Source organism: Oryctolagus cuniculus, chromosome 3, assembly GCF_051225735.1.
Source record: "Oryctolagus cuniculus isolate XC-2025 breed Fujian yellow rabbit chromosome 3, ASM5122573v1, whole genome shotgun sequence".
Taxonomy (NCBI): domain Eukaryota; kingdom Metazoa; phylum Chordata; class Mammalia; order Lagomorpha; family Leporidae; genus Oryctolagus; species Oryctolagus cuniculus.
The window spans coordinates 38,711,784-38,726,725 of NC_142869.1; the positions used below are offsets into that span (position 1 = coordinate 38,711,784).

A 14,942-nucleotide genomic window follows, 5' to 3' on the forward strand; every position below is an offset into this window, starting at 1 on the left:
TCATCAAAATGTCCATTCTCCCAAAAGCAATTTATAGATTCAATGCAATACCAATCAAGATACCGAAGACCTTCTTCTCAGATCTGGAAAAAATGGTGCTGAAATTTATATGGAGGCACAAGAGACCTCGAATAGCTAAAGCAATCTTGTACAACAAAAACAAAGCCAGAGGCATCACAATACCACATTTCAGGACATACTACAGGGCAGTTGTAATCAAAACAGCATGGTACTGGTACAGAAACAGATGGATAGACCAATGGAACAGAATTGAAACACCAGAAATCAACCCAAACATCTACAGCCAACTTATATTTGATCAAGGATCTAAAACCAATTCCTGGAGCAAGGACAGTCTATTCAATAAATGGTGCTGGGAAAACTGGATTTCCACGTGCAGAAGCATGAAGCAAGACCCCTACCTTACACCTTACACAAAAATCCACTCAACATGGATTAAAGACCTAAATCTAAGGCCTGACACCATCAAGTTATTAGAGAACATTGGAGAAACCCTTCAAGATATTGGCACAGGCAAAGAATTTCTGGAAAAGACCCGGGAGGCACAGGCAGTCAAAGCCAAAATCAACTATTGGGATTGCCTCAAATTGAGAAGCTTCTGTACTGCAAAAGAAACAGGAGAGTGAAGAGACAACCGACAGAATGGGAAAAAATATTTGCAAACTATGCAACAGATAAAGGGTTAATAACCAGAATCTACAAAGAGATCAAGAAACTCCACAAAAACAAAACCAACAACCCACTTAAGAGATGGGCCAAGGACCTCAATAGACATTTTTCAAAAGAGGAAATCCAAATGGCCAAAAGGCACATGAAAAAATGTTCAAGGTCACTAGCAATCAGGGAAATGCAAATCAAAACCACAATGAGGTTTCACCTCACCCCGGTTAGAATGGCTCACATACAGAAATCTACCAACAACAGATGCTGGCGAGGATGTGGGGAAAAAGGGACACTAACCCACTGTTGGTGGGAATGCAAACTGGTCAAGCCACTATGGAAGTCAGTCTGGAGATTCCTCAGAAACCTGAAGATAACCCTACCGTTCGACCCAGCCATCCCACTCCTTGGAATTTACCCAAAGGAATTTAAATTGGCAAACAAAAAAGCGGTCTGCACCCTAATGTTTATTGCAGCACAATTCACAATAGCCAAGACCTGGAACCAACCTAAATGCCCATCAACGGTAGACTGGATAAAGAAATTATGGGATATGTACTCTTTAGAATACTATACCGCAGTAAGAAACAATGAAATCCAGTCATTTGCAACAAAATGGAGGAATCTGGAACACATCATGCTGAGTGAAATAAGCCAGTCCCAAAGGGACAAATACCATATGTTCTCCCTGATCGGTGACAACTGACTGAACACCAAAAAGGAAACCTGTTGAAGTGAAATCGACACTATGAGAAATGGTGACTGGATCAGCATAGCCCTGACTGTTAATGAACAACTTAATACATTATCCCTCTTAGTAGTTTTTTTTGTCTGTTCTACTTAATATGACTGGTTTAATTCTGTAATTAATACACAGTTATTCTAGGCCGGCGCCGCGGCTCACTAGGCTAATCCTCCGCCTAGCGGCGCCGGCACACCGGGTTCTAGTCCCGGTCGGGGCGCCGGATTCTGTCCCGGTTGCCCCTCTTCCAGGCCAGCTCTCTGCTGTGGCCAGGGAGTGCAGTGGAGGATGGCCCAGGTGCTTGGGCCCTGCACCCCATGGGAGACCAGGAAAAGCACCTGGCTCCTGGCTCCTGCCATCGGATCAGCACGGTGCGCCGGCCGCAGCGCGCCGGCCGCGGCGGCCATTGGAGGGTGAACCAACGGCAAAGGAAGACCTTTCTCTCTGTCTCTCTCACTGTCCACTCTGCCTGTCAAAAAATAAAAAAAAAAAATACACAGTTATTCTTAAGTGTTGAAATTTAACTGAAATGTGATCCCTGTTAAACATAAGAGTGGGGATAAGAGAGGGAAGAGATGTACAATTTGGGACATGCTCAAGCTGACTTGCCCCAAATGGTAGAGTTAGAAACATACCAGGGGACTCCAATTTAATCCCATCAAGGTGGCATGTACCAATGCCATCTCACTAGTCCAAGTGATCAATTTCAGTTCACAATTTATCATAATGACAGGACTAAGAGTCAAAGGGAGCACATAAACAAGTCTAGTACCTGCTAATACTAACCGATAGAATAAATAAAGGGGAGAGTGATCCAACATGGGAAGCGAGATACTCAGCAGACTCATAGAATGGCAGATGTCCTAAACAGCACTCTGGCCTCAGAATCAGCCCTAAAGGCATTCCGATCTGGCTGAAAAGCCCATGAGAGTATTTCAGGCATGGAAAGCCAAGACACTCTGGCAAAAAAAAAAAAAAACCAACTAAATGAAAGATCTCTGTGAGTGAGATCCCAGTGGAAAGAACAGGTCTTCAAAGAAGGAGGTACCTTTCTCTGAAGGGAGGAGAGAACCTCCACTTTGACTATGACCTTGTCTAAACAAGATAAGAGTCGGAGAACTCAAGGGGCTTCCATAGCCTTGGAAACTCATGACTGGTGCATAGGGAGATTACTGATGCCATAAACAGGAGTGTCAATTTGTAAAGTCAACAACAGGAGTCACTGTGCACTTACTCCTCATGTAGGATCTCTGTCCTTAATGTGCTGTACATTGAGGCTTAATGCTATAACGAGTACTCAAACAGTATATTTCACTTTGTGTTTCTATGGGGGTGCAAACTGTTGAAATCTTTACTTAATGTATACTAAACTGATCTTCTGTTAAAAAAAAAGAGAAGAAATTAGCAATTCCCAACTTGACTCTCAGTGGGATTAAACATGACAATAGTTCTGATCTGATTTCATCATCATTTAAAAAATCATCTATTATTTTTCACTTTATGTTTCTGTGTGGGAGCAAACTGTTGAAATCTTTACTTAATGTATGCTAAACTGATCTTCTGTATATAAAGAGAATTGAAAATGAATCCTCATGTGAATGGAAGGGGAGAGGGAATGGGAAAGGGAAGGGTTGCGGGTGGGAGGGACGTTATGGGGGGGAAGCCATTGTAATCCATAAGCCGTACTTTGTAAATTTATATTCTTTAAATAAAAGTTTAAAAAAAAAAGAACCTCAAAAAAAATACGTTAAATATCTGATTAGTGCTTCACAGCACAAGCTCAGAACACAACAATAACAAAAATGTCTGTGCCTACAAAGCAACAAAAACCAGTAACCCTCTTCCTTAAAATAGTCAATAGACAGTTATGGAAACACACACAACACAGCATCCTGTGTGACCCTGGACACCTAGATGCACCCAAATGCCCTGTAATAGAGGCATGCGCACCTCCACCAAGGCAGAGACACGCTACCGCATAATACGCAGTTCCATCTGTGAAACAAAAATGGATAGACATCCAAGGCTGTTGAACAGGTGAGAAAAGCAAGTCATAACAAACAGTCTTGTCCTCCACTGTTTTAAAATATTGAAAGCAGAGCAGTAGATCTTCAGAAGCTGTACACGTACCGGTAAAAGCAGGGGGAAAATAGTAGGAAGGTTCTGGAAAGACATACTAAACTTAAGATGTTATTCTCTCTAGGGGCTGGAGAACAAACAGTAACAACAGGAACTGGGGGTAAATGGGGGTGTGTGTGTATTTTTCTATAATGTGTTAAGGACATATATAGGCATTCTCTGGGTAAACAAATGAGTCACAGTGCTAGTGTGGGAGCATTCTTGTGTCTAACACCAAGTGAGAAAGTGAGCAGGGCAGGCAGGACATGGGGCTCAGAGGGAAGTGCAAGGCAGGGCGTTTCCTCCTATACCAGGTACAGAGACCACACTGCAAAAGCATGAAGCAACCACATCTGTGTTCTTGAGAGAAACAACTTATTGGAATCCCAGCCTTAAAAATAGCTTTGTAGGGGGAAGGGTGGCTGACTGTGGTGCAGAGTGTTAATCCACTGCTCATGACTCCGGCATCCCATATTGGAGAGCAAGTTCAAATCCCAGCTGCTCTGTTTCCAATCCCACTCCCTGCTAATGTGCCTGGGAAACTAGTGGAAGACGGCCCATGTGCTTGGGCCCTGCCACCCACGTGGGAGATGAGTTCCTGGCTCCTGGCTTTGGCTTAGCCCTGGTTAGGCTATTGTGGCCATTTGAGGAGTGAACCAGGAAGTGAATGATAGCGCTCTCTCTCTCTCTTTCTCTCCCTTCACTGCCAGTCACTCTGTCTTTCAAATAAAACTAAAAGCAAAAATAGATAAATAAATGCAAAAAAATAATTTGAGAAAAATAAAAGCTTATTTTTTCAAAAAAAACCCAGAAACTTTAACACATCTTTCTTAAAAACCAAAAAAAATCTGGTGAACTAAATAGGAGAACTAGTGAGGGTTTGAAGAACCCACCTGACATGCCATAACAGGCATTGGCTCTCGGTAGAAAACACACATCCTTTTGCACATACATGAGTTATACAGAAAAACTGACCACAAAAAGCATAATAGATTTCAAAAAAGCATAAATTATGCAATCCAAGTTAATGAAAAATGACCAAGTTAGCGATGAAAATTGGCCAAACCAAACACTCCACAAAAAGTATTCTTTTCCTTGATTGAGGTGGCTTGTTCAACCTTGATAGGACAGCCACTGGGCAGATTTTGTAGAACAAACCGAAACAGAGCCAAACTGAACTCCTTACATTAAAACAATGTGCAGGTGAGTTAGGGATTTAAGTCTTAAAGTACTAAGGAAAGAAACAGAATTTTAAAAAATAATCCTGCGATAGTGAAGAACTTTTCTAAATACCTAGATAATCTGGAAGTCATTACAGAAAAGATGAATATATTTCCTTAAACAGTAACTACAATATGAAGGGCCTTCAAAAAGTTCATGGACAATGTGTACAATAAAAAAAATCATGTATAAATTTCAAGGCATTTTGCACCAAAATAAACTTAACTTTTAATATTTCCCATGTACTTTTTAAAGTACCCCTGTATTCTGCAAAAAATAAAAATAAAAAACAAACATTTGAAATGGATAGATGTTGTACTGGGGGAAAAAAAAAACATCTAGAAGTTTTTAAATGGAGGGGGCAGGGGGCTGATGCTGTGGCCTGAAGTGCCGGTATCCCATATGGGTGCTGGTTCGAGACCCGGCTGCTCCACTTCCAATCCAGCTCTCTGCTATGGCCTGGGAAAGCAGTGCAAGATGGCCCAAGTCCTTGGGCCCCTGCACCCACGTGGGAGACCCGGAAGAAGCTCCTGGCTCCTGGCTTTGGATCGGCGCAGCTCCGGCCGTTATGGTAATTGGGGAGTGAACCATCGGATGGAAAACCCCTCTCTCTCTCTACCTCTCCGCTCTCTGTGTAACGCTGACTTTCAAACAAATAAATAAATCTTTAAAAAAAAATTAAACGGAGGGGGCAGGCTAATTTATTTAAAGTAGGGTTCCTGTTAGTCTGTTTTTAAAAGAAAGAACAGCAGTAAGCCACTGCACAACAGTAGGGAGCACATGCAGAGAGTTCAGAGAAAAGTATCAGTGCTTTATACTTCAAACATTTGAAAAGATGTCCAACTTCACTTACAAAAAGATAAAAGAAAACTGAAAGTATAACAAAAGCTTGTTTTTCAGCTAACCCTATTAGCACAGTATAAAAATCGCAGTACACAGTGCTGTAAGATGGTGCAAATAAAAACAGATCAGTGGGTAATTCAGTCATCTTTGCCAAAATATAAAATGCACACACACTTCGATCTGCCAATTTAACTTCTGGAAGCTCTTCCTACATTTGCTTACACGTAAGTGTATTCAAAAACATGTCAAAGGCTATTCACGGCAGCATTGCTTGAAATAAGAAAAATCAGAAACTGTGAATTAGTGTGAGAAGAGTTAAACTCGTCAGCATACTAATGGAATGAGAAGCTCCGAGCGCGGCTGGCTGTGTGTGCGCTATAGTAATTGTGCCCATTTGCGTATTCACAAAAGAATTGACAAAAACACACAGAAAGCTGCTAGGGCCAGCGAACCGCAGCCTAGGCGTGGATGTGGGGAGGCCTAGGGTTAAGGTGAAAGTGAGACTTGATTTTCTTTTGCACTCTTTGTACGGTTTGAATCTTTACCATGTGCATGGACCTGTTACTTATTCTAAATGTGCACAAAGCTCAATTAAAATCTCTATTTAAAGACTCATGTTCGGTGTCATGCTGAGAAGACTGAACAAGTAGGTCCAGCCCTGTTTAGCAGCCTCAACTGAACAGCTTTAGATCAACTCTCCTCCAAATTTTAAATCAGTTCTAATCTCTATTAAAAGCTTGTTTTACAGAAAAAAATCAACCTAAGAATCAAATGAAAGCAGGATCTCGTTTTTTCCTTCCACAATATTTTTTCTGACAACAATGCTGATAACAACAATTGTTTTAGAAAGTATAGAAAAGATCCAAAGGAAAATAAAAAGCATCTGTAATTCCACTCTTCAAAGTAAGTACCTAATTATATCTCACCGTCTTTTGTGCCAAATAGTTTGTCTGTCTAATCATACAGACTGTTCATGATTTATATAACCAGCCCCTTATGACATTTAAGATGATCTTAAAATGCAAATCTCCCAGTACATCTCTGATTATTTTCTTAAATTTCCTAGAAATTGTATTTCTAGTAGGCAACCCAAGCAGCATCTAAACCACTATGCCAAATGTCTGCCCCCCACAAATATCTCTCTCGTTCCATTTTTCTACAAGCTTCCAAAGAAATTGCTCTCATTTGTCTCCACCTTACTACTGCGGAAATTCTGCAGAAATTGACCAACTAGCAACAAGCAAGACAGAGGGTCAAGCTCAGATTTAGGTATCTCATTGAAGGGCTACAGTAACAAATTCTGTAAAGATTTACACTAACTACAGCTAAAAAGGCAGTGAGAGAAGCCAATGAAAAAAGACATATAGTCACAGTATATTTACAGATTAGAATTGTGAAAAGTCATAAGAGATGAAGAATAGATAAATCAAACCGCAAAAGCCAGAGTTCTTAACAAATCCCTCGTAACAGCAGGGCAGAGCCTAAGCAAACCCTCGAGTGAGAATGAAATCCTCGGCTTCTCGTTCCAGATCACTGCCTTTGTAAGCACAATCCGACGGCAAATAAGTTTCCTCCAGTCACAATCAATCACGGGAGAAGTGACCTGGCAGTCACCTAGCTCCGTCAGAAATAGGAGTTCCTACTCCAAGACGGGGCCAGGGCAGTGAGACCCAAACAAAATCTGTACCAACCTTCTGAGACGACAATCTGCATCCCACGCAAGCCTTAGAGGGTGTGGGGTCTTTAAAAAGTGCATGAAAGTTTCTATTATGAAAAACTGTGCTTGGATTTCAGACACTTTTTGCACCAAAATAAACATCTTTTTATTCTGTCCTCCACAAACTCCTTGGAGTGTCCTCATACCTGGAAGCCACGCTCAGCCCCAGACCCCTGACCCACAGACTGTTGTTCTTTCCAGTACAGGCTGAATACAGACTGTAGTCTCCCCCAGAACCTTCCAGATGTCCATTCCACACACAAACACGTTTCACAGCAAAGCCCCGCAGCCAGCGTATGCAAACAACCCAGTCAAGGTGGCGGAACCTCAGCTGAACATGTAGCTAATCCCGTCATTCTCAAAATGAATGAAGTGCACGACTTCACCTACCAATGCTTAACCCCATGAGAACAGATCGCTCCCTCTGTGCTTCCTAGTATGTTGTCTTCTGGTGCCTAAGAGTGCGCGCGTGCATGCGTGCTTGTGTGTGTATTTATATCAGTGGATGTGTGTTGGCGGTAAGCAGTTGTAACTGCAAATTCAATTGCCATCTAAATTTTGCTTTGTAGTCTGAGACAAGTTGGGCTAGGGTAAGGCTGAGGCCTTTGTCAAGACAACTATCGCTGGAGCATGTCAATAATGGCTGGAAACTACCGCCCCCCCCCCCCCCCCCCCGGCCCCGCAAGCTCTCCGAGGGCCTGCTGGCTCCGACAGACAATTATGGTTCCCTCCTCTACCCCCAAACACAAGGATCAAGTTCACGGCCCCAAGGCTCCCAGATTCCCCCCTCAGCAGCCTGGAAGATGCTAGAATCAGAGGCCGTCCTCCCCAAAGGCCCAGCTGACCTTACCAAGCCAAGTCCTGGAGCCCGCGTGATGGCAGCACCCGGAGCGCCGGCCTCTTCTCCCTGAGCCGTCTGTGCTCGCAAGACAAGAGCAGAAGCCCAAATGAAGAAGCGAAGGCACAGCCTGCTGTACTTCCTGTTTTCGAAACTCCTGAGTCACAAGCACTAGGGCAACAGGAGGAAGACCGGCCTCTGAGCACTCTGAACAGCAGAGGTTTCTTCTAGAGCCGCCAGGAACTGGGGGCAGCCGGAAGGTGTGGCTGAGCCCGGGGCGGGATCCTGGGCACCGTGAGCTTGGGCTCCGGGCTCATGACTTCGGCTGAGTCACCGTGCCTTTGAGGCCTCTTTTTCTCCCTCCAAAAGGAGCAAGCTAGGCTGGATGCTCCCTACCACCACTTTCTTTCCAATATGCCAAGATTGCAAAGATCTTTCTGGGTTCATCATGAAGCCCTCGATGCTTGCCTTCGGGAAACAGTGGCTGGGCCTCTCTGAGAGGCCTTGTGACGCGGGGGCCGCTGGGCCTTCCTCAGGGTTCTCAGAGGATCTGCCACCTCCCACGGCTCACACCTCTCTGGTTTACCCAAGATGCCTTGTGTGGCCCCTCTGACCCAGGTCCCACCCTCAGCCACCCAGAAAGCTCTGAAATCAAATTTTCTTCCTCCTAAAACCCAACCCAATCTCACGAAAGATGCAAATCCTGAGGTGGTGACCGCGCTGGGCCCTGAGACAGTGACAGTGAGCAAAACACGCACGAACCCTGCCTTCATGGTGTGCGTTGCAGGGTTTTCTGGGGAAAAGACAACCAAGCACCTCTCTTCTTGAAACCATCTTTCAGCTTTCCCCCAGGGGAAGGTAAGCCTCCCTCGGAGGGAGGGTCTCGTCTTACGCCTGAGCAGACTGACTGAGGCTTGTGCCAGTGCCTCTTTGCCTGTACAGGGCTCGGTGAAGGTGAGCTCACATCAGTGCCCGCAGCTGACACCTGATTCTGCCCAGGAAAGTCCGAGCGGGAGCACCGTGGCAGAAGGAAGTGCCGGTAGTAGCACTCCACCCCAGGGAGAGTGCTCTGCCTCCCCTGACTTCCCAGCATCCCACAGGGCCTCGGCCCCAGCAGGGGACCCCTGTCATGTAACCCCTCCCTGTCCTAGGCTGTGGACACCTTGAGGACAGGGTCTGCGTCTTTCAGTGCTGTGTCCCCAGGACCTGTCAGGAGAGCAGCAATATCCAGAACACGCAAAGATTGCCTCCAGCTAACAAGAAAAAGGAACCCTGTAGGCGGGCAATGGCTGTGATCATGGCGTTCCCTGACAGAGATACTCAAATAGTTCTAGTGTAAGTAAGAGAGGCTCAACATTACAATGGAAAGCCCCAGGTCACTCTTTTATCCCTCTCAGGCAGTTTGGGATTGACAAGGACATAGGGCCACAAAGTCTCACGGAGTGGACGCAAGCTGATGGGACCTGCTGCCCAAGTATCCACAGACGCCACAACCAGAAACGCTCTAGGTCCACAAACTCGCCAAGTTCTTGTGCCACCCTCAGACAGGATTTGTAGAGACTACACATCTTGCAACACCATGCTGTGTGTAGAAACTGCAACCTGGCCAAGCAGATAGAACCTAAAAACCATGGGCTTACTTTAATAAAAGCAAGCAAGCAAGCAAGCCGTGGGTGGTATGGATTTAGCAGGATGAACTGTCACCTGCAACACTGGCATCCCATATGGATGCCTGTTCTTGTCCCAGCTGCTCCACTTTCAACCCAGCTCCCCACTAATGCACCTAGGAAAAGCAGCAGATGATGGCCCAAGTGCTTGAGCCTCTGCCACCCATATGGGAGACCCAGATGAAGCTCCTGGCTCTTGGTTTCAGCCTGGCTTAGCGCTGGCCGTTGCAACTATCGGGGGAGTCAATCAGTGGATGTAAGATCTCTCTCTCTCTCTGTCTCTCTCTTGCCCCTCTCTGTAACCCTGCCTTTCAAATAAATAAATAAACCTTTAAAAGGGAACACATTTTTCTTAAAAAAAAAAAAAAGGCAGGGAACAGAATAAGCAAAATAAAATAGAAATGGCGTGACTGCAATAACTGCTAATGCTTCCTGGGCATTTTGAAGGGCCTGGCATTGTTGTGAGTGCTTCACAGATATCATTTCCTTCAACCTTGACCATCACCTCCCAAGCATTATTAACTCCATTGAATGATGAGGAAACAGGCACAGAGGAATGACTCACTTGCCAAAGATCACAGAGTTTAAAAATAATGCTTTCATGGAGCTGGCACCATGACACAGCTGGATAAAGCCCTGGCCTGCAGCACCATCATCCCATTTGGATGCTGGTTCGAATCCTGGCTACTCCACTTCCGGTCCAGCTTCTGGCTAGTATGCCTAGGAAGGTAGCAGAAGATGGCCCAAGTGCTTCAGCCCCTGCACCCGCGTGGGAGACCCAGAAGAAGCTCCTGGCTCCTGGCTTCGGATCGGTGCAGCTTCGGTGGTTGCAGTCATTTGGGAAGTGAACCAGCAGAGAGAAGACCTCTCTCTCTCTCTTTCTTTCTGCCTCTACCTCTCTCTGTAACTCTGTCTTGCAAATAAATATTTTAAAAGATAATAATGTATTCACAAAAACCCACATTTAGCCTAGACAGAAAAATTCGGGGATATGAATCAGAAGCATTAAGAAATTGACTTTGGGGAGCCAGGGAGAAGTAAGGAGTGGGGCTGGGAGTGAGAAGATAAAAGGATCCACGAAGAGCAGGGAACATTGAACTCAGCCTCTGCCCTAAGGACAATGAGAACACAAATGGACACAAGCAGATGCATGGAGTTTTCTGGAATCTCCACACAGGTCCTGCATGCTTGAGGCTGGGGGACCCTGAGGACAGAAGTGTGGCAGAGGAACAGTGGGGTTCCTCAAACTGAAAAGCCAGTGGGAGCTGGGGGCTGTGGTTCAGAGAGAGCTGGGCCTGGCAGGACCCGCGCTTGTCCCCAGTTGGGCAAGGGGAGCAGCGAAGTCAACAATGGGGTGTCCTCACGGGTCCCTGTGGATGAAGCCAGCTCTGCACCATGGCACTCACCTCGTTACCTTCTCCAGGCACCGTCACCCAGTCCCCTACCGTGCCCGATTCCACAAGCGCGGATTCCTAAGACTTGTCCAGGCTGGAGAACAGCCCAGAAACACAGTGCTCTGGGGAGGTGGGGGGCAGCGAGGGAGGGAAACCCCTCAGGGGAGCGACTTGCTTTTACTTTCCATCGCTCGCCGCATGCTCTTCAGCTTCCCTCGGCGGCCTCCCTCACTTCCTGTTTCTCTGTCTTCCATGGCCACCACGTACTAACAACTGCAGCGGGGCTTTGCAAAACCCACCAAAGACAGCCTGGGAACACGCTTCCCACCAGCAGCCGGGCAGATCGGGTGTTCAGCGAGAGAGAAAGAAAAATCTTCAACAGAACAAATCAAAGAGGAAATTTTCTCCTACAATAGGAAAAGCGAGATGACTCACTCTAACAAAAACTGCTTAATATTTAAAGGCACAGATTCCCAAGCTCCAACCACTTGTAGGCGAGGAGGCGCAATTCAGCCATGTGCAAATGCAAGCCAGGGACATGCTTTACTGGAAAGCCGACTCCATGGAGCATGAGTAACCAGTGTGTGGCCAGGCAAATGCCCGTTCTTCCTGGCCGGGGCTTCTAGGGACAGGAATTTTCCCCCTGGGCTGTGCTCCAACTTCAGACAGCGGCACGGATCATAGCTGAGGGACTCTTCTTAGGGCAAAGCTGGCCTGCGGCTGAGCTGCGGGGACATAGTGAGAAAAAAGGAGAAGGCGCTCTGGCCAAACCCTGACCAGCAGATGAGTCCTTGGCCCCGGCCACATTCTTGGGTTTGGTAGTAAGCAGTGTCTCATCTGCAGCGCTGGGCCTCGGGGGACCCTGGGCCCTCTCGGAACCCAGGGCCACCTCCTCAGCACTTTCGATCTCTTCCCCGGTTGAATTTTTTTAGGGTTTTTTACCCCTTGGTTCTCACATCTGATACATTTTATAACCCAAACACCAACAACAACACAATAACCACATGTTTCACTTTTACATGAACTCTCTCTAATTCTCTCGTTTTGTTCCCCCACATTATGGACCAGAAAACAGAGGTTCAAATAGTCACAAGGATACAAATTCAGTCCTTCAGGGGTCAAAGACAAGGATTTTTCTTCACCATGATGTACTAGCCCAAATCCTAAGTGTTAGAAGGATCCCGAAACACTCAGGATTTGGAATGAGCCAATATTTGCTGGAGGGGCAACAAATTTAAACTAAGATAGAGTGACCCTGCACAGCCGTCAGAAGAATCTAGGCTTCTCAGTCACCAACATTAAAGGAGCTGGCTTCAAACAGCTCGAGCTAACACCTGTCACACCACTTGACGACGCCAGACACACTCACCCGCGCTGGCTCATTCCACCTTCTGAATGGTTTTTAGGGACAGAAACTACTTTTGTCCCCATTTCATTGATGAGGACGTCAAGAAGTTTGGAGGCATCGAAAGACTTGGGAAACTCATTCAGCTAGCGAGTGAGAGAGTGTCCCTCTCTTAAACCTTGAGTGGTTTATCTTTGCCTGAACTTTAATATGCAGCCACAAAGCTCCACCCAGCTGGCCTCCACATTCACTGGGAGGCATCAAGAACACCAGGCTTCAGGCTTCAGGTTTGGAATGTCTACCTGAGCACGATTATGGGAGACAAAGCAGGTTGAACATTGCCAACAGTGCCTAGGTCTTTGACCACTCTCAATAAATATTCACTGCCATCTAAATTGTTATCCAAGCTCACGACATCCGTAAGATGGCTACAAATTATTAGCCCTCCGTACAGATGAGAACACTAGGCTCACTACCTGTGCGATGGTAAGTGGCAGAGGCAGTGCATGAGCCCAGGAGTGTCTTCAACAAGAGTTTATCACGTGACTCCTGCTCAGACCCAGGCCCCGCCTGGCGGCAATCAGATGAGTGACTGAAGGCAGTGGTGGGACAGGGTGAGGGAATCCTCGGGGATTTGACTCGTGCCACTCTGAAGCAGGGGTCATAGGTTCTCCCAGTCTTATGCTGTGTTTTAAAAGAATATGATTGATTAACAAGTGAATCCTGAACCTCAAGTTGGGTGAACTCCTATTGTGATCCACAAGGATCAACAGTATGTATTCGGTGTCGCCAGTTTCTTGAGACATGTGTCTGCATGGTTGTCTACATCCAAATGAATCACACACACGGTGTTTAGTCCCAGGTGAGCTGAGAGATCCAGAGGTGTTGCCAGACATGCAGCAACACGGGGAGTTGGCTCGTGCCCAATGCAGGGGGAGCCCGGTGACACCTCCACAACATCACCTCTAGATCTCCTTCAGAGACCTCTGGGTCTGCCAGCTTCCCTGGGACTGAAGACCATGCATTTGATTCACTTTGATGTAGATAATATAGGTCTCAAGATAAGGTTAATCAACTGCTTAGGGCCTGGTTTGACTCAATGAGGTGATTTACCCTCTCCGAAATCTCAGCTCTCAGCCAAAGCCTGCTCCAGAAACCCCTGTTTACCAAACTGTTGAAAGCAGATTTGCAGCTGTAAATCTCCCTAAGAAAGTCAAGAAGGTCTAAACCTCAGTTCCACAGCCTTCCCGCCCATCTGACTTGGAGCCACAGCTCACTACCCAGAGATGCTGCCTAATGACAGAGAAACAAAAACCCCCTGAATGTGCACGTTCTTTCGCCGGCTGCTTCCTTATTAGGTTGTATTGAACTAGCACACAGGCCAGGGCGCTCTAGTTTGTGGCTTCACCTGGGGCTCTCCTCTCCTTTCCTTGGCCCCGACAGCTGTCCCTTTGGCTCTTTCTCCAAAAATGAGGAGGGAACAAGAGATGACCTTTATATCAAGCTACTGGGCCCAATAGGGAGAGGCTCTGGGAGTTATTGGGAATAATCACTCCCTAAACACTAATACACAATGCAGCTGGGATTCTAAGGTTTTCTGTTTTGTGTATTGAAATGACCTGACAGTTATGGGCTTATAAAGGAGCTGATAGCCACAGAGCTCAACACCTGTATTTTCGAACTTGTTGACTGTCATTACCCCCTCTACTTTCTCAGGAGAAACTGTTGCAGACAATAATTCATAGCACTGACTTAAGAAGGAAGAAATATAGATCATTGTCGGGTATGATTCCAATATTCATATCGCTGAATGAAATTTTCCAGAAATTTCTTGAAGGCCTGAGCTAGCTGAGCTGAGGGTCTTCCGTGGTCTTTCTTCACTACGTGTCCATACTCAAGAAATGGGGTACCCCAATCCCTAAGGATAAGTGTCCAGACTTGCTCTTTCTAGTGTGTTTCTTCAAAGGTGGTAAAACATTGGGGCTGGCGCTGTGGCACAGCAGGTTAAGCCGCCACCTGCAGCATCCGCATCCTACTTGGACAGCGGTTCAAGTCCCAGCTGCTCTGCTTTTTATCCAGCTCCCCACTAATGCACCCAAGAAAGCAGCACAACATGGCCCAAGTACTTGGGCCCCTGCACCCACCTGCAAGATCAGAATGAAGCTCCTGGCTCCTGGCTTCGCCTTGGCCCAGCCCTGACTGTTGCAGCCATTTGGGGACTGAACCAGCAGATGGAAGATCTCCCCCCAAACCACACTCCCTGCCTCTCCCTCTCTCTCTCTCTAATTTTGCATTTCAAATAAACAAATTTTCTAAAATATGGTAAAACATATACAACATAAAATTTACTATTCTAACCATTATTAAGTGTGTAGT

The 14,942-nt window shown here is 46.1% G+C and overlaps 1 protein-coding gene across 4 annotated transcripts in view; it reads right to left on the reverse strand.

Annotated features, from left to right (window-relative positions):
* CASP8 (caspase 8) overlaps positions 1–14,942 on the reverse strand; it is a 60,966-nt gene that overhangs the window by 31,429 nt on the left and 14,595 nt on the right. The window contains exon 1 of one of the 4 annotated variants that reach the window (XM_051849295.3): positions 11,234–11,649. The exons of 1 other annotated variant lie outside the window; for it this stretch is intronic. The gene's annotated coding sequence lies outside the window, so the exon portion shown is untranslated. Of the gene's footprint in view, positions 1–8,167; positions 8,735–11,233; positions 11,650–14,942 lie in introns of those variants that run through there. 2 more of the 4 variants (XM_051849297.3, XM_051849296.3) reach the window with 2 other exon arrangements.